The following is a 23690-nucleotide window of genomic DNA, read 5'->3' as shown; positions in this document are numbered from 1 at the left end:
CTGAAGCACCGCTCTGTTACAATAACGGTGGATCTGACTTTTACGTTATAAAATGGTAAAGTGTTTGTCATGAGCCAAATTACGATGAATTTCAATTAAGTTATGATGGTATAATTATTTCCTTGTTGAATTATCGATACTTTTCAGTGGAATAAAGGCTGAAATTTGGAACAAATCAAGGTAAGTAGACCAACGTAAAGGGAAAAAAAAGTGTAAAATTTTCCGTATAATTATGCTTACAGTCCAAACTGAAAATTTCCGTGTAATTAGGCTTACAGTACAAATTTTATGTCTATTTTTCTCACAACTTTATGGGTTGATAGCCTTGTGTTCTAAGCGCTCCATATAATAAAAGCTTCGGCAATTATTATAGTAGAAAGCAACTTAACATCCCAGTTTGGATTAAGGCCTAACTATATACCAAAAGTCATTTCATTTGACTTTGCAATTTGGCCGTGATGAACAGGCAGACATAGTTACATTCATTTTTTTTTAAATGCATTTTTTCCAGTAGTTAGCTCCTCTAAAAACTCACAGGCTGTGTGTCTCGAAACCCAAGTAGTAGTATAAGTCCTATTGCTATTATTACAATTACAAATATCAATATCCAAAAATGTGTGAATTTTTCCACTTAGAGAGGTAAGTAAACAGAAACAAATGAAAATGGAAGGGAAATGGAGGCCTTGAAAGTAAACCATAGACAAATTCAGCAGTGTTCAGAAGCATATTTTTTAAATCACGCTCGATCCTAGCCAAAGGAGCTAAATACGCGGTTCTGATTGGTTGAAGTTATCCGTTTCTCTCAACGTAGCACAGATATAGCAGAAATCAAATGTTTATTGCTGTTGGTCTTCGTGCCCGTGTGCGCTAGCGCAAGGAGTTAGTAATAATGGTCGCTTTTGGCGTGGGTTCAAACCCGGCCCAAGGAAAGCTTTACTTTTGAAAATTTTTATAACACTTTTTTCATTAAAATAAGATGATCAAAAAAGTGATTTACTTACGTTAGGCGTGCAGTTTTGTTATACGAATCCATAGGATAAGTAGTAGGAATTGAGTTGATTTTGAGTTTAACATAGCTTTCAACAGCGAGGCTATATGAGACGTGGATCTATTGATTAACTTGGAATCCGAACCACATGAGCTCCCATCGGGAATCGAACTCGGGTCTCTCACGCCAAAGGCGCGTACGCTAACCGCTCAGCCACGAAGAAGCTCAGAGTAGTAGTAGTAGGAACGAGTTAGAAGCCCCGCAGGGCTTGTTTTGTTCCACCTTGACTGCCATGATATAAATCTTACCTCAGCTACTTCAATTTTTTCTTCTTCAATTCCAACAAAGTGACAATTTTCCTCTATTACTATAATAGACAATACATATACCAGAAGGATTGGACAATCGCAAACCCCAACCAATCAGAAACGTGTCTATAGTTCCTCTGGCTAAGATCGAGGGTGAAAAAAATATGCTGTTCAGATGCTGTCCACAATGCAGTGAGCAGAGTGGGTCGGTAGATCAGAGTGAGTCGGTGGGTCATGGTGGGTGGTGGGTCGCCGTGGGTTAGGGTGGGTGGTGGATCGCAGTGGGTGATGCTGTTGACCCACGAACCACTCAGAAAACTCGACCCACTTGACCCACTGACCCACTCCAACTGGTTCTGAGAGGGGGATGGAGATAAGAAGTAGAGTAGTGGAAAACTGCAACATCTGAATAAAAGGAACATTTCATTCAAGAAATAGAAGAAAATATAATGCAAACGGAAATTAAGAAGTACAAGTATTTCAATGCGTGAAACAAATAAGAATGATAGGAACATTTTAGTACGTACTTCAATCCTTGTCACTGTTTTCCTTTATGACCACACAAATGTCATGATCGAATATTTTGCTCAATATCTGTGCTGGTTTTGGAATCCTCGACAAATATCTTCTATAACGTAGGTAATAAATAATGGCTGCAACATGGGAACAAGAGCCAACTGTTCGCAATCCATTTGCACAGTCGTAACAATACCGTAATGACACTTTTGCAACCTTCTGTATTTGGTTTTAGGTGAAATATTTGTATGTCTTGCTTTGCGTATGTTTTGAATGCACTGTAGTTTTCAATATCTTGTCGTTGTTTTTAACATATTGCATATTAACTCTTTCATCCAACATTTCAGCCAAATAGCCTGTTTATATTGGAAGGATCCATAGAACAATAGTTTCAAATATTTTTCGGCCATTCGAGGAAAATCCTCAAGATCCTGGGAAGAAATAGATGTAAACGGAAGTTTTCTTGTTCGCAATTTCTTCAGTTCAACAAAGGCTGCAAAGGTGTTTTTGTTTCCTGAAATATTCGCAAATTTCATGATTGCGGTAATTACGGAGTGGTTTTCATCTGGTGTCAGACGTTTGGAGAATTTATTGTGTAGAAAACGAGCAGTTCTATAATACGAGCCGATACTAGCTATCATTTCTTTGTCAAATATTTCATCGAACAGATGATATTTTCCTTTCAGCATTCCATGTGTAGCTTCAACTGCCCAACGAATTAGTCTATCATTTGCTTCTGCAGTGGACAATTGTGATTTTTTGCCGTTAACGCAGACATAAGAAGTTCATAACCATTGTCGTCAATATACGTTTTACAGGGTCTATATTTAATCCATTGACTACTAATTTAGTAATATAAAACGTACAATTCTTATGTAGATGGGGGTCTTGCCCCCAAGAAAAATCGCAACAGATGCTCCTGGTTGTCAGTGCTCCTTTTTTCGCGACAAATTCACACAATCACAAAGATTCATTATTTCGTGTTTGAATTAAAGTGTCAAGGGTATTCATTCGCAAATAAATTGTTAAATATCAACAGTTTCACTATATCTCAAACTAGGGATTGGGGGCGTCACAGGCCATCAAATGGGGACTCATGTGAATTTGGCACTTCAGATGTGATTTCTCATTCCTTCGCTTAGCAAATAAGCAAAAGCTACATCAATAACTGTTCTATTTGCATCTGCCCCCTTATAGGTGTGAAATTGGTTGGTTTTAGCTATTTTTACCATGGTGTACCCATGATACAATTTTAAAAAATATGAGATTGTAAGGTCAAAGCGCCATCCAAAATTTATTTTTTCATAATTGTGCTCGCAGACCATCATGTCAAAAGGGGCTCAAAATATTGAATAGAATTTTTGAGGGGGGAAATAGTCGGCGGGAGCTGTTAACTTTTTCAGACAAAGCCCTTGTGTACACCTATACACACATTCAAGTTTGAACAAAATCGATTGAGCCATTGTTGAGAAATAAATTAATCCTACTTTTCCGATTTTGCGTCATTTCTCATGAACCAATGAGAGTTGAGGTTTGAAACGTGAAGGATTAATGTATCTTAGGGGGTACGTTGATACCACCCACCTGTCGTTTCACGATTCATCTGGGGCATTTCACTATACTTATCCACTCATGCCCTTTCACACCTCTAACTTGATCGAATTTTCACATTGGGCATTTCCTGAATAAAGAAACAGAAATTTTAATATCATAGAAATAACACTTTTAAGGAGTGGAATATTCGAAGATGTTGAAACACATATTCCCTCAGTGGCGTACGCAAGAGAGGCTTTCCAGGTTTTAGGCCCCCTCCCTTAAGTAAGAGATTATACAAAAAGATACGCTTGTATCATATATGTATACGAACATCCGCAATTATATTAAGTTGGAAGCCTGAACCCCCTCAACGAGATTCTCGTACACCACCGTATTCTCTTATTTTAAATTACGAATATATTTACCGAAATTAACGTCTCTTATCTTTTTACACTGAATTTAAATACTGTAAAAAATTGCCTTTTTAGGAGCATAATTTTCGAAATTACAAACTTACGTTTGGTTATTTTTAATGAGGAGTTTATATATCGAGTTTAATCTCCTTAAATTTAGGAATTAATGAGGGAGAGAGATTTGGTTTGATTTAGTTTAACGTTCCACGGTTATGCCTGCTAGGCTAAAGGAGACGTGGATCTACTGATTATAGTGGAATCCGAACCACATTGGTCGTTTAACTGTACCTCCACCGGGAATTGAACCCGAAACCACGCGAACCGGAGAGAGAGAACGAGGCCGACACATACGGGGGCGCAAACAAATGAATAAACTTAGGATATGTATTTCGAAACATTCTCTTATTCTTTGCTTTCGTGACAAAGGCAGTATTTTGTCTTTCTAACTATAGTAATATGGCGTTGATGTCAGTCGCATTTTGATATATTATATACATAACTATAAATGTGGATTTCTTCATATTACGATACTCAAAATATAAAGAGCTCTCTCGTGACTCAGAATATGGTTAGCGTACGCGTTTACCGGGCGGACTTCGATCCTCGGCCGAAGCTCAGGTGGTTTCGGAGCCCACGCCTCATATAGTCTCAAGGCTGAAAGGAACGTTAGGGATAAGTTAAAATCATGGATAAAATTAAAGAAAAATTAAAGTAACTTTAGAACATCGCACAGTCAATGTATTTATTCAGTCACGGATTGTAGACACACGACGCGACCAGGAATCGAACCTGGAACTGCATCCTCCAAATAATTTTCCATACTCGGAGCATCATGTTCGAAAACACGAGAGTACGTTATCGACTTATGAGTTACTATGATTGTCTATCCAATAGCAATATCCCAGACCGGTATTTTTAGTCATTATCCTCACTCATCAGTTAATTCTGCTGCGCAACATTACACAATTTTGAAAACATGTATAAAACTTACCTTCAACTTCACTTGAAAATATGAGACACGCATAAAGCCATACACTCAATTTTGCTAACAGCTGACAGCAGACGGTTAGTTCCTCGTGGTTATTCACGCCGAAGTCAACGTGTTAAATGTAAATGTGTAACATATGGAATACTAAACTATGCATAATAATGTCTCAAATCTACGGTATTTTACAATTAATGTATTCATTCCACAAGCACAGCTACCTGTATGCACAAGAATGTAAAACGAAAACGGTATTCAATGCAATAAATGTTGTAACAGAGAGAGAGAGTTTAATAAATGTAACATCCCAATAACGTTGCGTAGAACAGCGGTCGGCAAAGAGTGAAAGTATCCTTTCAAACTGGGCGTGGTGAAGTATTTCAAAACGCTCTGATAGGCCTCCTTAAGATTTTTTTTTCTTGTTAACTTGTGCTACTCTACGGGAAAAAAAGTTTTAGTTATAGAATTATATCTTTCCTTCTGTTAGGCTATGAAATCAAGGTGTTTCAATTGCTTCCAATGAATATTATACACCAGTATATTTTATTTTGATTAAAATAAAAGTGCGATCAATTTAAAACCAGTCCCAAGGTACATTCAACTTAAAACATTTCTCATTGTTTTTGAAGTTTAGCGCCTTTTCAGCACCGAGGCTGTATGAGATGTGGACCTATAGTTTAAGATGGAATCCGAACCACTGTAATTAGTCCAAATTTAAATACTCGTCCACCGGGAATTGAGCTCAGGACCACGTGTACCAAAGACGCACGCATTAGCCATTAGACTAGTGTGGAAGGCTTGTTTCATTGTGTCAGTCTTGTAGGTATACCTGTAGCGAATGGATGTAAGGGAATGTGTACAAAGAAAAAGGGGACAGGTGGAGGAAGCGTAACAGTCGGTACCTCGCGGCGTTTTAAATTGAAAGCACTGTACAAGCATTAATCATCAAACTAACATTTGTTTGTTTTGAGATTAACGCCATTTTTCAGCACCAATGCTGTATGAGACGTGAACAAATGAATGAATGTCTCTCAACTTTGTATCTCTGAATCTGATCATGATTTAATTTAGTCGTTAATATGAGCCGTTAATTTGAGTCGTTACTTTACCATTCATTTATGTAATTGTGACTAACTTAATTCGAGATGTTTGTTTGACGCAGAATTATTTTGCATATAAAAAGGAACTGGGGTTGTAGCACAAAATTTTATACATACAAATTCAGACAATTTCATCATTGTATTCCGTACTTCTACAAACTGTAGATTTCATCTTCTGTTTTATTATACATTTACATCGAAGCGAGCGTTCCTCTTTTGTAAGTATTTTCATCCTGAAAGTTGCATCAATTTCTAATCCTAACACAACTAAATCTTAAAAAAAAATATACTTTTTAGAGCGGAAGTTACCCTGAAATGTATTTTTTTAATCTTGGAAAAGGGACGAAATGCACTCTCATACAACTGACGGACTGATTTATTATTGTGTGGTATTTAATGGGCAGGACAACAACAATGCTATTTGTCCCCTCACGATAATGACAATGGCCGACACATGCTCCACATTAAATATGCAAACACCCAAGAACATCCAATATGCCACATCCTTTGACATCCGTAACACATAGTGTGTGTCTAGGGTACGGTGGCTTAGTGATAGAGCGTTTACTTCTATAGCGTGGGGGTCAGTGGTTCGATCCCCCGCCAATTAAGTTTGTGGTGGACAACATAGTGTCCGTGAATTTTCTCAGGGTACTTCCGTGTCCTTCCACTTTTCATTCCACCAATTATTCTATTATTCACTTGGTTTAATCATCGTCTTCCTTAGCCGAAAGGGCATAACTGTGGGACGTTAAACTGAAATATTTTTACATACAGTGTGCCATGGGTATACGCGAGTTATTACCCCCTCTCAAAGGTCCGTTCTTCATTGGAAGTCACGTTTTCTCTCCTTTTACTTTTGAAAGGTTTAAGAGAAAAACTGAAGTAACTATCGTTGGGGAAAGAAAGCATGTGCATAGTAATGATGTTATATTTAAATATCGGCGGCCGTGGTGGCTCAATGGTAGAGTGTTCACCTCTGATGCATAGTTCTTGGTTGGATCCCAGCTCGCGCCCAGTACACTTTGTGGTGGACAAACACCGTGTGCGTGGGATTTCTCGGAGTACTCCCATTGCATCCCAATTTCTTCATTCCACCATTTCATTCATTTCTCATCATCACAGTCTCCTTTAGCCTAGCCGGCATAACTGTGGGACGTCAAACTTAAACATTTCATTTAAATATCTGTTGGTCAGAATTGCATGTGTTTTGGACCTACTACAAATACTCGATTGTTTCAGTGTCAGACTATGAACAAAGGCAGGTTTCAAGAAAACTTTACAGTTACGAAGTTCACAGTGCACGACCACAGATGACTAATGTCCGTTATCAGCTCCCCCTTCTCTTCAATCCCCTATTTACTTATTCATAGGGGTCAGAAAGGTTATTTTCTTCGCTGGGCCGCGATGGCAGTAGTTTTGATAGAGTTTTCAGTGTTAGTTTTGTGAGAGAAGTGTGTGTTGTTTTCTGTCTGACTTTGTCACGTTCCGTTTTTGCGAGAAGCTATTTTTTTCTCCCATAACAGACGTTGTGTATAATTTGGAAACGAATAGATGAAGTAATTGAAATTATTCTTGGCTGAGTGCTAGGCTTAGTTTATACAAGGATGCCGATTTCTCTGTAAATTTGGGAAGGGAGGCATTCAGATGCAGAAGGTATATACATGAGGATTTTAAGACAAATTGCATTCAAATTATGCCAAATATTGTATATTCATAAATACAATAGGGGTCCCACACGAGCTTTCGGGGGGCCGGCCCCCCAGGATCGGCGCCCTTGAGTTTATATATATACAGGGTGTTTCAGATAAAACGTCCAGTGCTTATAAATCCGAAACGGTTGAGAATAAAAAGATGAAACAAAAACTGAGATAGGAAAATGTCATAGGGCGCATCACATGGTGTTGTTGTGGTGACCCACAGGGCCCTCCTTCAAGGGGGCCCAGGGGCCAACTTCAAATTTTCAAATAGGAACATGTATTGAATCATACCTCATTCAATAGTACTTGGAAAACGAAACAACTTTTGTAGGAAACAATTTTCGATTTGGGCCACCGTTTTTAAATGGCCGCAAAAAGTAGGTCCTATAGAATATCAGATAAAACGTCCAGTGCTTATAAATCCGAAATGGCTGAGAATAAAAAGATGAAACAAAAACTGAGATAGGAAAATGTCATAGGGCGCATCACATGGTGTTGTCGTGGTGACCCACAGGGCCCTCATTCAAGGGGGCCCAGGGGCCAACTTCAAATTTTCAAATGGGAACATGTATTGAATCATACCTCATTCAATAGTCCTTGAAATACGAAACAACTTTTGTAGGAAACAATTTTCGATTTGGGGCACCGTTTTCAAAATGGCCGCAAAAAGTCCTGTATCAGTTTGAAGTTGACACCTGGGCCCCCTTCACGGAGTTTCCTGAGGGTCACCACAACAACACACTTGATATGCTTTATCATCGTTTCTATCTCAGTTTTTGTTTCATCTCTCTATTCTCAGCCGTTTCTGATTTAGGCCTATAAGCACTGGACGTTTTATCTGATACAGGACACTTTTTGCGGCCACCGCCAAAGAAGGCAAAACGTTAGAAATCGGCAATGAAGGTTATGTTTACCGTTTTCATGTGAAAGGACAAAATCATGGCTGACATACCTTCCGATGCTGGGGAAACAGTCACATCCCATACCTACACGCAGTGTTGACTTCAGGGAGAGACACGGTGGATCTATGGAATTTGAGCCGTTCCAAGTCAAATTAATACAATTTGAAAACAAAATTTACCTTACCATCTCAGATTGTCATGAAATTTTGCACAGAGGTACTATTCATGTAAAACTGGGAGAAGGTAGTTTCAACCTCTAATTGGGGTTACTTTGCACAGGTCCAAAATATCGTTTAGTTAGGAAATTATTACTACTGGAACCTCCTGCAGTCTAAATTTAGGTAAATTTCTTATTTAGGTAGATGCCGGAATGAATTTCTTGTTGGAAAATAAATTATGAACAGTGGCGGATCCAGAAAAATAGTTTGAGAGGGGCTTCACTCACAAAGGCTTCGTTTTTTTTTAGAAATCACTAGACTTTTGGGGGGCTTGAAGCTTATACGCATGGAATGACTAACATTAGATTTTTAAGAAAAGAATTCATGCAATTTGGGTGGACTTTAGCCTGAAAGTCCCAAACCCCGTAATTCTTCCACTGATTACGGTCGGGATGACATTCCATTGCAACCCATTGCGCACTACTGTCTCGCTGGCTGCCTATACGAACGGCGTATGCATCCTTCCTGCGTGTTATCACATCTTCGTGCATTGAGATAAATCTGCATTTTTTTTTCGCATATGGGTGATGTATGCACCTAAAGCAAAAACATGTATTTTCTGTTTTCGTTTCTTCTTTCTTCCTGCTCCTTATCATCCATTTCGCTCATTCCCGTAACACATTGTGACAATGTTGTACACGTGATTGGTCCATTTTCGGATATTCTGCTCTCTTCTCATGGGTGCGTTCTACCTCATTGAATTGCGTCGACTAAGGGTAGTATTTCGTACATTTAACCTTTTCCGATATCTCTTCTCGTTCTCGCTATATTCCACATAATCTCATTTTAACCCCATATTTATGCCCTTATTTGACCATTTCAATGCGCTTGTTGGCCAATATATATATAAAAAAATACGTGTCGCTTCCCTTTCAATGTTCTTTATGTCTGTGCAATATTATCACAATCGGTGTGTTACACCTGGGTGCCCTGCCTTGTAAGTATCGATACGAGTACCCTCATTCTAATATCAATATTTGTAGACTGCATGCAGTTTTGTGTAGAAAGTACAATGTATAAATACTAAAGGGAAAACATTGCACAGAAACGTTATGTTCGTATGTTGAACATACTCTTTTGTATGTTGTGCAAAGTTATTTTAAGTTTAGTTTAGTTTAGTTATATTTCAATAATTATATTTCAATAGTTATTTAGTTTAGTTATATTTCAATAATTATGGTCATACTGAATGTTTACTAATGAACTTAGACGAACGTTTTCCTTACTTATCTAGCTATTACATGTTTAAAATAGCGTTCTAAATCATTACGTTTGTAAATTACATGTGATTTTCTTTAAAATTCCTTAAATCTTGTGCAAAGTAACCCCGTCTTGTGGTATCTATGAAATAGATACTCAGGCAACCAGATAATAGATAGGATTTGTTTCGTTAGCAGAGGCGGCTTTAGGATTTTAAGTTTGAGTAGGCCAATAGTTTTTATTTTTTAAAAATATAAAAATGTATAGGGTTTCTTCCTTGGCAGTAAATATATATTTATTATCTTTTAGACATTTATATTTTTCAAAATTTTGGGGCAGGTACGGGCCTACACGCTAAATCTGTTTCAGTTCGTTGATTTGTTTAGACTTAACGTCCTTACGTAAAGCAAGGTTATGAAGGATTGGACATATTACTTAAAGTGGTATCTAAACCACTACTCGGTTTCCAGCTAGTAGAAATTTTATGGCTCATCGGGACAACTTAATTACAAAGCGAAAATTAAATTCAACTAACACAGATGATTTGAGATACGTAAAAACATCACTATAAAATTCACACGATTTGTGGCATCATTTTTGTTTACACCATTTAAAAAAATTTAAAAAAAACACCTGTTTTAAACCAGCCAACCCTGATGTTGTACCAGCGTTAGAGCTTCAGGGAACAACCTTTGAAAATAGAGATAAGATAAAGATGTGTTAACAAATATAGGTACTGTTATTAATTTTTGAATGTTACGAAATTTTATGGTTTGATAAAGAAAAGTTCACGAAATTCCATTTTGGAATTTTAGTAAACACACTGTAATCATTCGCTACTAATTCGTATAATTCCTTTCAGTGAATGAAACAAGTTTTGCTGTTATCTAACCCATATGGTTGTATATCACCACCAATTTAGTAATCGCCTGATTCTCGTGATAACTAACTCTATGGCCTATGGAACCCGGCGGTTCAATGCCGCATTCACAAAAGCTCTCCACTATTTGATCCAGTTTCTACTTTTGTATTTCAATTTCTGCTAAATCCATTTTAATACGGTCCTCCCATTTACGCCTAGGTCTTCGTAATGGTCTCATTTCCATTGGGTTTCCAGTTAAAATTTTGAAAGCGTTTCTACTTTGTTCCATTCTGGCTACATGACCTGCCCACTTACTGATCCTAACAATACTACGTAAACCGTGTAAATTATGCAGTTCCTCGTTATTAAGTTTCTGTCATTCCCCATTTCTTTCAGTCTTGGTCCGAATATTCACCTTAGGATTTTATTTTCAAATATTTTATCTGTGATCGTTCATTTTAAAGTAAGCGACCCTTTTTCGTAACCGTACAGGCCAGCAGGCATAATTATCGTTTCGTATATTTTAAACTTCAAATTATTCTGCAGGATTTTGGACTGAATAATAACACGAAGTCCCTGCTTCCAGTCGACATTTAATTTCTTGGTGGATATGGTTTTGGTCTGTTAACATTGATCCTAGATATTCCAAAGTATCTACTGATATTTTAACGCATCCATAATTTGCAGTATTACGGTGACGGCGAACTTCCATGTATTTAATTTTTCCTGAATTTACTTCTAAATCGATGTCCCTACATCCGTTTAATAAAACTTTTGCATTTCTTTCTATTGTTCTCCTATGAGATTTATCAGTATAAGCCATAACCTAGTGAATGTCATTCAGCTCTAGGCCCCGGCTGTTATATTCAATTTTTCTTATAGCGTATTCTAGGATGAAATTGAATAATAATAGGGACAATGCATCTCCTTGTGTCAGATCATTCTCGACGTAATGCTCGTGGACAGTATTTTCCTACTCGGACTTCACTTTGGGATTCATTTAAAGTTTTATATATTTTTTTTTCTGTATTGCAAATTCGGTAAGAATATTATATAATATTTTTCCTCCCCCCTAACAGAGTTGTAGGGCTTTCTGAAATTAATAAATAATTGATATACCAGAGTATTGTATTCTCATTTCTTTTAGAGTATTTGACAAATGGTAAATATCTGGTTGATAGTTGATCAATTTCATCTGAATCCGTATCGGTATTCTCTCATAAATTCATCTGTATATGGGGCCTATCTTCCTAACATTATGTTTGAGAGGGTTTGACAAAAGAGAGATGCCTCCTTAATTATTACAATCAATTTTGTCGTTTTCTTGTAAATTGGGACAGGGATTAATTCTTTCCATTCTTGTGGCGATTCCTCCTTGTTCTAGATTAGGAGAATGAGTTTGTGTATCTTGTTCAGCAGCTTTTCCCTTCCAGCTAAAGTGGGTAGGAATTTCATCTATACCCAGAGATCTGTGTTTCTATAATTTCTCTATAGCAATTTCTATTTCTGTTTGGTTATACTCTCAAAATATCACGGTGTTCTAGTATTATTCATGTACTTGTTTTAGGCAACGTGGAATTTCGGTGAGTGTTCTACTTTTGTTTTCGTTTGCTGCTATAATCAATTTTATATTGGAAAAATAAGGTCTATGAATTTTCATTAGCACGCTGTGAATACCATTGAGAACAAGTAAAGGTTGAGTTGTTCAGTGATTTTATTGGTTGTGGTACGAATATATTCTCTCCGACATTTTTTGCTTTCTGACTTTTTTTCTGTGGACAAAAACGTCACCAGCGTGTAGGCATGCGATATTCAACGAGCTAAATACGTAGACGTTTACCACATGTTCAATATTATGTAGGATAGAAAGGGGTTCCAAAAGTCCGTCCACTTGGGAAGAAACATTAATAATGCAGGAAAACTAGTGTTTTCGGAAACCCAGAGTATTGGATACTTCTCTACATAATCACCGTTTCCATGTACACATTTTGTAGAGTATGGACCCCCTTACAAAAATAATCCAGAAAATATACATATATGTTTCTGCAGTTCAGTATGCACTGCGTTGAACACGTGTTGATGATTCATTTGTCGCATTTGTTGTCCTCGTTAACATTTGTCGCATATGTTGGCTTTGATATATATATATATATATATATATATATATATATATATATATATATATAAGGAAAAGCTAAACATCAGAGAGGGCGAGGTCGGGTAGGTAGGTTAGTTGAACCCGTGATCATCTCAAATGAAGTCAACTGTTTGGGCGAACTGATACGCCAGTGTGTTGTCGTGGTGGAGGAACTATTTGTGCTGTCGTGCAAATTAGTGAACACTGCTGGCAAACGTTGGTCGTGTAAGGAGTGATTATTTCAGATTTCCCTCTGGAAAGAATTTCAATACAGGTGGTGAAAGTAGTACAGAGAAAATGTTGGTGACCTACGTTGACCTCGATCGAAGATGTGCTCCCAGGGAAAAATGGGTCATTCCATATCCGAGTCAGGTCAAATCAACCCAATTTGAGAACAAAATTTACCTTACCATCTCAGAGTGTCATGAAATTTTGCACAGGGATTACTACTCATATAGACTAAGAAAAATACCAAATTTCAACTTTATATATCGACCGGTATTGAAGAGAGGGCTATGTAAAGTTTGGAAAAAAAAAATGCCCAAAAAATGCATGTTCAATGTATTTTGAAATTGGAATTGCAGCTCTCCTAGTTGAGCTAGAGAGCTGGTTGAGGTGTCATTTTACGGCATTTTTCATGCCCTTTCCTGTGGTATACATCATCATATTGGCTAATACAGAATTGATTTTCCAAAATCAAAATCAAAATTTTACTTCAAGATTTTTCAAAAAGTACATATTTTAAAATTTTGAAATTCATTCAATGAATAGACGGTATTATTGTAAAGCAACTGGTAAAGTATGTATTTGGGATGATAATGGGTTCATTGTTAAAACAATTCAAGACACTTGATTTTTCAAGAATACTCTGTGTGTAGGGTAATAACACAAGGATGCTAAGTTTTACACTTTTGTGAAAATAAAAATGAACACTTACAAGAAGAAAGAGTATAGATGAGTCCATAGTAAAACTTTTCATTAAGTAGTAGGATATGTTTATCATTTGAAGTTTAAAAGAGCAACATTTCTTCAGCATACATCACTTTCAAGAAAAATATAATGGAAGTTACAGAATTCACTTTTGTCAGAACGTCCACTACTAACATCCACAGAACATCAACATTTGTTGGATATGAAAATGATGGGAGATGGCCCAGGTGGACGAAGAAGTATTTTTACTTCAACAAGTTCTTCATTTTTCTGTAAAACATACCCGAGCCACCAATTTCCTGCATAGACAGCGGTGACATAGCCTGATATGTCTTCTAATTGAAGTTTATGTGGAGATTTTCAAGCTTCCTTTTCCTAACTCAGCAAACCATCTGAAAATTTTAATACAATTTGCCCTCATATTGAATCTGAACTTTCCCTGAAAAGCTGTGAATCCCCCGAAATAAATTCCTACGTACGTCCTTGATAACCAGTGCACTAAAATAGCGTTTATACAAGCAATGAATGCTGGAATTTCAAAATTAAAACTTCTGTATATCATTCGGGAAAAGTCCAATTGATAAGCTAACACAATTTGAAGACAAAATTTACCTTACCATCACAGATTGTCATGAAATTTCGCACAGGGATACCATTCATATAGACTAAGAAAAATACCAAATTTCATCTTTATATATCAACCGGTATTGTAGATAGGGCTATGTAAATTAAAAAAAAAAAAAAAGTATATTCAATGTATTTTGAAACTGGAATTGCAGCTCTCCTAATTGAGCTAGAGAGCTGGTTGAGGTGTCACTTTACAGCACTTCTCATGCCCTTTCCTGTGATGTACAACATCACATATGCTAATACAGAATTGTTTTCTCAAAATCAAAATTTTACTTCAAAATTTTTTAAAAAGTACATATTTTAAAATTTTGAAATTAATTCCATGAATAGAGAGTATTGTTATAAAGCACCTGACAAAATATGAATTTGGGATGATAATGGGTTCATTGTTGAATAAAAATTCAAAACTAACATTAGAGTATTCATTAATACTCAGTACCTAGCTGAAGAACTTGTAATCTGCTGACAAATATTTATTAGCTCATGCTCTAAAAACTTTAACTTAAAGCTAAGTTAAGGTGCTGATACTTTTGAACTTCAGTTTTATACAAGTTAATAAAATAATATTAATACAAATTTCAGAGAAATGTTACCGTAAATAAACGTGGTATGTAAAATTAATATGGGGGAAGTTCAAAACTTATGGGAGACATCCAAATTCTTCAGAGGGGGATTCTCCCCTCAGCCCCGCTAGTAATTCGCACACTAGTCTTCTCACAGTTAAATAAACTGGTTAGATGCGTAGGTGGTTTTCGCGATGCAATGCGATTTGCATCGCCACTGCTCAATGATGCCAACTGAAGGACCATCTAAAGAGGGAATTAGGCCGAATTTTCATGCATGCCATAGAAGCGTGCCTTGCTTACGATTTACTAGCGTCTAAAGCCGACCATAGACATTTTTGGCGTGAATTTTGAAGTTTTATAGAACAAAATTTTCCAGTCTTCGCTTATATTTGTACAGATAAAAAAGATCGTGGCTTAAAAACTAAATTTCTTGGCTTTCATGGCCGTTTTCTGATTTCGTGACTGATGGACACCCTGTTTATGCGTGCGAAGAAGCGTGCTTTGCTTGCGATTTGGTAGCATTTAAAGCCGACCATGGGCATTTTTGGTAGTGAATTGTGACGTTTCATAGAACAAAATTTCCCAGCCTCTACTTATATTTGTAGAGTTTTTTTTTTTTTTTTTTTTATCGTGACCCAAAAGCTAAATTTTGTGACTTTTTCATAATTTTCGTGACCGACAGACACTGTATTACGTTACAGAATCTTTAAAAAATATTTATTAAGTAAAGAAATCATATGACCAACTTTTTTATTGGGATATCTCCCAAGCAATATCGTTCTCTATGAAAAAACACGGGAAAAATATAAAAAAACATGAACGCAATATTTAATGAAATATTTCGACGTAGAGTTCATATATTTGAACATTTATAATTATTGCAAACCTCTGGCTATAACGTCATTTTACTCACCACCAGTAACTTGGTGAGGGAATTCCCACCATCCTTTCGGGATTTTGTACCTTGATTCTCTCTCCTTTCTTCCCTCTGCTGCTGTCAACGGGGCACTTAATCTCTTCTTAATCCCCTGTCCATGGAAGAAGTCCTCTGATTTTGATGCAAATGCGTATAACTTGAATACTTTGTACTGCACATCTCTAATATTGTGCAGTGTATTTTCCATCAAGTTGGTGTTAGTTACAGAGATTGGAAACAAATCTGTTAGTGCAAGATCCAGTGAATACAGTGTGTGAGGAAGTAATATCCAAATTTCGCTAACTTAGTACAGGCCGTTCATTCTTACAGTGCGGGTAAGTGTTCTTGGATTCTGTTCTTACTGTAAGAATCCAAAGATGTAACAGTAAGGACAGCTAGTCGAATTTCCAAATAGTGTCTTATCCTATTAAAGATGTAATAACAGTGTGATTTTCTTTTACGCTTAATTTTCACTTACGTTTATATTGTCCTACATCACGTGTGTTATACTCATTCCAAAGGAATTTCAACAAGCCATATCAAAATACGATTTCCAGATTTTCGATTCTAAGTTTCTTTTAAATTAGAATATCTAATCTTATTATCTATGCCTATCTTTATTTAAGCAAAAATTAGGATAGGAATTGAATTTGTAGTTAAGAATGTACTTATGATGTTTATTTCTGTATATTCTTACTTGAATTTATTTCGAATTTAGAATGCTAATATTACAATCAACAGAATGAACATCTTATCTACGCGTACGAACACTCACATCAGTATGTGTGATCTACGGATCAGTTGGTGCTGATTTCAAAAAATGTTCATGTTGGACCAGCATGAGAATGCCAAAAATACTACCTGAATAAATGAGAATATTGAACTATGGCATCAGAAGTGGTCCACTATCGCACTGTAAAACAAGAAAGAATGGCATTGTAAATCTTTCCCATACTTCACACTGTTAAACGTGTAGGGTCGCGGTGGCTCAGTGGTAGAATGTTCAACTCTGATGCGTGGGGTCCGGTTCGATCCCCGTTCAAGCCAAGTAAACTTTGTGGAGGACAAATACCGTGTGCGTGGGTTTTCTCGGGTTCTCCCGTTTCCTCCCACTTTCTTTATTCCATCATTTCACTCATTTCTCATTATTCCAGTCTTTTTTAGCCTAGTCGGCATATGCGTGGGACGTGAAACTGAAAGATTTCATTTGTTAGTGCCATTAGGAAGATACGGAAAGAAGCGCCACAATTTGTAATAATTAGTAGGTCAGTCAGATAAGAAGTGAAAATGTGTATTATCCAGACTTTCCTTATAACTTTGACCCTTGTAGGAACTCATATTCACATATGGGAGTCTCATAGATGATAATTAAAATCTTAAAAGGATAGGCGTTATATGTGCAAAAAATGTTACAGATAACGAACAGATGAAGAAACGAATAACTTGCATTTATTGTTCTCAAGTTGTAAATAAGTTTTATATAAACAATAGACAATTGATAGATTGTATTTGAGTTCAGCTTCTTTTTCAGCACTGAGGCTGTATGAGAAGCTGACATACAGCTTAACGTTGGACCGCACCCAATAATCAACAGATGAACATGGAAACTTAAAGAGTGACTAACATCTCTTAGAGTGATCGGTGGTGAAGTAAAAGAACTTGTTTCTTGCGAATGACCCAAGGGAATGCAGAAATGATTGAGCAGCAAGCATATCACGATTTTTCAAATGAAAATCTCTGTTTTTCAGTCCTAAGGCAAAAGGAGAGCCAGATAACATAAGAATATTACATATATATATATATATATATATATATATATATCATCCATTTCTCCTGTATATCTTGTGGTTTTACGTGCTTCTGGACCCCTTCTGCTCAACATACTCCTATTTTTATTCTAATTGTTTTCTCTCTTCAATTTGTTTCTTAATTTCTTAGCACAAGATTACATATTGTTTAATTAGTTGACAACACTTCTACACTGCAGTCTGCATTCTTACAAATGCTCCACTGGTTCGTGAAAACCAGTTCGGTAAAATTAACCTAATTCCAAGATTTTTTCCAATTTTTTCGAAAAGAAACCAGAGAAAACGGATTTTTACCAACAGGTTCAACATTTCCGGAAATTTTACAACACTAGGGAATATTGCACTCCCCCATGGGACTCCCTCCTATTCTTCTGCTTTCATTTGTTTAGAAAGCATTCGTGCTTTCTGGTGGCCACCTAGCACATGTTGGTTTGTGGTTTTATGTCAGGCTTTCCCCAAGTGGGCCCAGCCCGAAAAAAAAAAAAAAAAAAACACACACTTTAAAACCCACCTAGGTTTTTGAGCTTTTTGTTAGTATATTATCGGTACAACTAAGGTGATCACATTGAAAGTGACTTTTATCCGATTTTGGACTTCCCTTGGTCGATTTAGATGTTTTCATGTTAGAGTATACAACAACATTCAATGTTAGACGTATATAAAGTTCTGAATGCACTGAATGAATAAAGAACTTGCCTTAGCTTGAGATAATTATAGAATAAATTAATGTATGTATTGTGTTTATACCCTATTTGAAGTAAAATATGCAATTTTATGTTTTAGAAAATACTTTCTGTGAACAGTGTGTTCGGCGACGCTGTGGGACGTTATCCCTCATACATTTGACGAGTTTAAGGTCATAGCTGCCTGTACCACCAGCAAATATGTAAATACATTAGTAAGGCTATTAGTATTATTTCATGCGTTAGATGGTATCACAAGTATTTTTCAGTAAAATTTGGCTTTCCAACAACAACAGTTTAGTTCGTCATTAGTTGCTACCCTTCAAATAAGCATTCTGTAGAATCAAAACCAGCAACAGCGTAAAAATTTTTGTAAAATTTAAGAAGCTTAGTTCCGAAGACTATCTAACGCTTCTATTTCAGGTGCTGAATTTAAACTTCCGTACTAGTTTAAGTGTCAATGTACAATAAAGAAAGTCGTATTTTCGGGGAAAACCCGTCATGAAAAAAGTTCTCGGGAGATTCCCGCAATTAAACGCACAAAGCAGCGGAAGTGAATACTTCAACAATAAAACTATTTATTTTAAACTGGAAGATATTTAATTTCATGTAAGACATTTTTAAACATTTACTTTATAAAATAAGAATTATCTCTGTTAATTGTTTTAAATTCATTTTCGAGAAAGAACTGTCTTGCTAGTGCCAGGGAAATTCCCGTAATTGAACGCGCAAAATATCGGAAGTGAACTTCAACAATAAAACCATTTACTTTACGCTGGAAAATATTTGCCATATAAGAAATTTTGAAACATTTATTTTATAATACATGAATTATATCTTTGTTTTAAAATAATATTTGGTACCGGTATTCATACTGTATTTGGCGAACGTTACTGAGGCTCCTGGAATGAATCTACATTTGTTCGTTTGTTTGTTTGTACAATCCGCGGCAAAAAACCTGCAACATGAGGATGTAAGTTTATTGTGAAACTACGCCTAAAAGCACAGGGAATGAACATAACGTGTAAGTGGAACGAATCACGCCAGGATAAACCTCGGCCTCCTCCCGTACACACTTATTTTGGAGCAAAAGACTTCGTCATTTCACAATAAACTTATATGCTCATGTTGCAGGTTTTTTGCCGCGGATTGTACCAGAAAAATAAACACACTGCTGAACAAGACTGCACTTATTTAATATAAAAACACATTTACACGTGACGTTTCGATCTTCTTGCCAAGGTCCTCATCAGAGAGTGTACGTCTGATGAGGATCTTGGCTAGAAAATCGAAACGTCACGTGTAAATGTGTTTTTATATTAAATAAGTGCAGTCTTGTTCAGAAGTGTTTATTTTTCTGATTTTATTCGCAAGACGTTGACTATGATTGTGTGTTGTCTGTACCACACACATATTACAAGGTACAACTTCCGGTTTTTTAAGTTTAAATTTTCAGGGTACAAGTACGAGACACACTAAATTTCCTGCATAGATTTTGGCGGCATACCAACGTAAAATATCAAAATACCGGCATTTTTTTTTTTTTCCAAATAACAGGTATCTATGCTACAAAGCGCAAGTTTCGGTCTTTTAAAAACAAATTTTCAGAATAGAACCACGAGACACTCTTATATGTATTTTGGCGGCGATCCAATGTAAAATTTCAAAATGGCGGCCATTCTTCAACTAACGTTTATCCACGCTACAGGGTGCAATTTTCGGACTGAAATTGAAATTTTGAGCGTAGAAGCAAGAGACATTCTAAATTTGATGTATAGATTTTCTCGGAGATCCAATATAAAATTTCAAAATGGAGTCCATTTTTCAAAACAGAAAATTCTTGCAAGTTGCGACAATGACAATCTTGAAATATATATCACATTTTAACACTTTTACCCCAAAGACATGGAAATATTTCGAAAAAACCAAATTAAACCCCAAAAAATTCATATGGGCTCAGGTGGGTTGGGTTTTTTAAAAGATACCCGGGTTTTTTCAAACTCTGTTTTATGTTTGTGTTTTATGCACTGTAGTTTTTAAGTCATTTCCTTCCGAATATGACAGACTTAGTAACATTGAACATTTGGAGGGCGCTACTTTCACGCAGTAATACAATATGGTTGTATACTTAGTGAAGAACAATGCAAGAAATCAACAAATTTTTGCGAAACACAATTACAACCGAAGTAAGGAAATGAAATAGGGATAATTGTGTTATATTAACTTCACTATAATTAAATAATAAAATAAGGTTTAAAACAGCTTTATGTTTCTCCGATCACGGCAAACTTTAGTCCAGATTAGGTCCAGGGGGTTAACTTTACAATGCCCCCTCCAGGGGGTATACTCACTCAGAAACGAGAAATTTAACACTATTAATTCTATGAAAATGGGTCAAAACATCCCTAACCGTAAGATAATCCGTCTCTACCCCTACCCTATTCTACTATATTCTTTTCAAGCCGTCCTACTTACAGATGCGCAGCTGGAGCGTGTATTGTAAAGTTTACCCTATTTTGCGACGGGAAGGTTTAGAACACAGGTTCTCCCTATATAGGTTAGTACCTAGGTTGATTCCTTTCTGTACCAAAGTTTAATAATTAATTCAAATAGGCCTAGTATTGCCGGGCGAGCGCTAACGAGTGAAGGCGGGTTAGCGCCCCGCAGGGCACGTTGTTTTCGGTCTTTAATACAACTAAATGGAAAGAGGGTCCTGTGTTCTAGAACCTTGCCTCTGCGACACATACCGTCTTTTTTTTTTTTTTTTTTTTTTTTTGTTTTGTTTAATTCCAGGTTGCAATATGCCGGATTGTTCTCAATCTGCACGAAAATTTGAAAGGACTCTTACATTATTTTAATCTATGGTTTAACAAAATAGCTTGTGTGCGTAATTATTATGAAGTGGCATAAATATGGTTATTATACATTTACAAACAAAATCCACTCAGTAAAAGAATACTGTACAATTATTGAGCAGTTGCATCATTGTATCTTGATGATGTAGTTTCCAAGCATTATTAAAGATGTTTAATATAGCCTGCATATAGAAAAAAATATTTATTTACCTGAGTAAGTAGTAATTTTTTTACGGCTATCAAATAAACTACTAATCCTGTACTCGTGTCACTAAACACATAAAACACACATTCCTTACTTCGCTCCCATGTGCTTTCTGCTGTTCCATAGTACAAATATTTTCAGTGTATTCTGACTTGAAATCAACGAATAAGGGAAAGCATTAAAATTTATGTAAAGCTTTTTCTAAAAATTTACATTATTTTTGAAGATAAAAGGATATTGTTTTTTTTATAAATATCTTAATACTCTATACAAATAAAAATATTATATAATAATCCTTGCACAAAAACTCGTGATTTTCTTGCCTAGGAGATATCATACTATGGTTATACATAATTGCTTGCAAGCAGGGTTGCTAAATGTAAAAGCATTCTACTAACCTCGATTGGTCCCTTTATTCTTCCTGCTTTGATAATTTCTCTCCCCCTCCCCCGTCCAGTGATCCTCTCCATCTTTACACTGCTTTCTCTATCACACTCCCACGCTGATCCCTCTCCCTCAATTCGTTCCTTGATCCTGATTCGTATAAATCCAATTGTCCATTCTCCTTATCCTAAATGGTGGACTAGGGAATGTCAGCAATGGATTTTCCGACGGCGTCAAGCCCTAAAACATACCTCGCCACTCGCTCCTACTCCAATTTCCTAGTATATCAACAAACCCAAGCCACTACGACCCGTATTCTTCAACAAACCCGTCGTAATGCCTGGCGACAATTTTGTTCAAACCTAAGTTATGGTTTCTCTTTATCCTCCATTTGGAAATTTTACCGTAACAAGACGTGTCGTCCTCCCTCTGGTGAATCTATTTCCTCTCCCTGGCTCCATCAATTCCATTCCCAGTTAGCACCATCCACGTGTCTCTTCCCTCTTCTCTGGCTCTCTCCTCTTTATTCTCCAGAACCATCCACCCCTATCCATCTTCCTTTCACTATGTCTGAACTTTCTCCCATCTTATTCCGTCTACCCAACTCTTCATCTGGCAAAGACTGCATACTTCCCGACACCTACAACATCTCCCTCCACTGTACCAGAACTTTCTACCCACCTTATTTAACACTGTATGGTCTTCTGAACGAATTCCTCATCCGTGGAAAGATTATGTTATTATTCCCATCCTCAAACCCACAGAACAACCTGATATCGCTGAACATTACCGCCCTATTTCCTTCTCCTCATGTCTTTTAAAGGTCTTCGAACATCTCCTGAAACACCGCCTCCAATGGTTCTCTGAACACCATCTTTTATTTTACAAACAACAATACGGTTGTCGACTTGGTTCCAGTGTTTCTGACTGTCTGTCTGTTCTTATCTCAGATATTTGGCTTGCTTTTCCCCGTACCCAGTTTGTTTTTGCCGTATTCATTGACCTTTATCAGGCTTATGACTCTGTTCCCCTTTATGATCTCATAGATATACTTTGGCAATAAGTCATCCCTTCGAAATATCTCCGTATTATTTACAACCTTCTGGTCCAACGTACATTGTATCTTCGCTTCGGTTCCCAACTCTCTGAAGGTCGCACCACTTCCCAAGGTCTTCCTCAAGGTTCTGTATTATCTCCTCTTTTGTTCAATCTCTTTCTGGTCCCTATTCTTCGCCAAACCAGTAACACTACGGGTTCTTTCCTATTGTGATGATTTAGCCTTCTATATTACTTCTCTCTCCCGTCAACTTGCTATACCCCAACTCATTTCAGCTCTCACCACATTCTCCAGCTGGCGTTCCAAACATGGCTTAAGAATAAACTGGAACAAAACTTCCTTTCTAGTTTTTACTCGCAAACACACTCCCGCCCTACCCTCCCTTCCTTTTACCGGTATTACTCTTCCTCGCCGTCCTTCTGTTAAATAGGTCGGAATCGTCTTAGACTCTTCTTTACGTTGGACCTCCCCATTATCACCTTCTACATAAAAAAACATCCTCCTTCTTACGTTTAATTCGTTCTATTTCCACTTCTACTTGGTCTACAGATTTGCGTGTTCTCCTCCTGTTATATAAACAGGTTTACTTACCTATTTTAAGGTATGGTGTTTTTTTTTTCTATTTCCTTCTCCTTCTAGAGTCTTTCAAAAATTCCAATCCCTTCAATATACTACTCTCTGCCGTACTCTTAGCCTTCCTTCCACCACTGCTGCTAGTGCGCTTTATTCTGAGACCCGAGTTCCATCTTTAGCAATTCAGTTGAAACACCTCTCAGACAAATTCTGTCTTC

At 36.7% G+C, this 23690-nt stretch overlaps 1 protein-coding gene across 2 annotated transcripts in view; it reads right to left on the bottom strand.

The window, feature by feature from the left end:
• AlaRS (alanine--tRNA ligase, cytoplasmic) overlaps window positions 1-21614 on the bottom strand; it is a 79814-nt gene extending 58200 nt beyond the window's left edge. Inside the window, exon 1 of one of the 2 annotated variants that reach the window (XM_081740758.1) lies at window positions 21464-21614. The gene's annotated coding sequence lies outside the window, so the exon portion shown is untranslated. Of the gene's footprint in view, window positions 1-4752; window positions 4987-21463 lie in introns of those variants that run through there. The other variant, XM_081740763.1, reaches the window with a different exon arrangement.
• Between the last annotated feature and the right edge of the window lie 2076 nt (window positions 21615-23690).

This window comes from Thermobia domestica, chromosome 2 (genome assembly GCF_964235325.1).
Source record: "Thermobia domestica chromosome 2, izTheDome1.hap1.1, whole genome shotgun sequence".
Taxonomy (NCBI): Eukaryota; Metazoa; Arthropoda; class Insecta; order Zygentoma; family Lepismatidae; genus Thermobia; species Thermobia domestica.
Note: the sequence above shows the minus strand (reverse complement) of the source record. Positions and strands in the feature narration are given on the sequence as shown.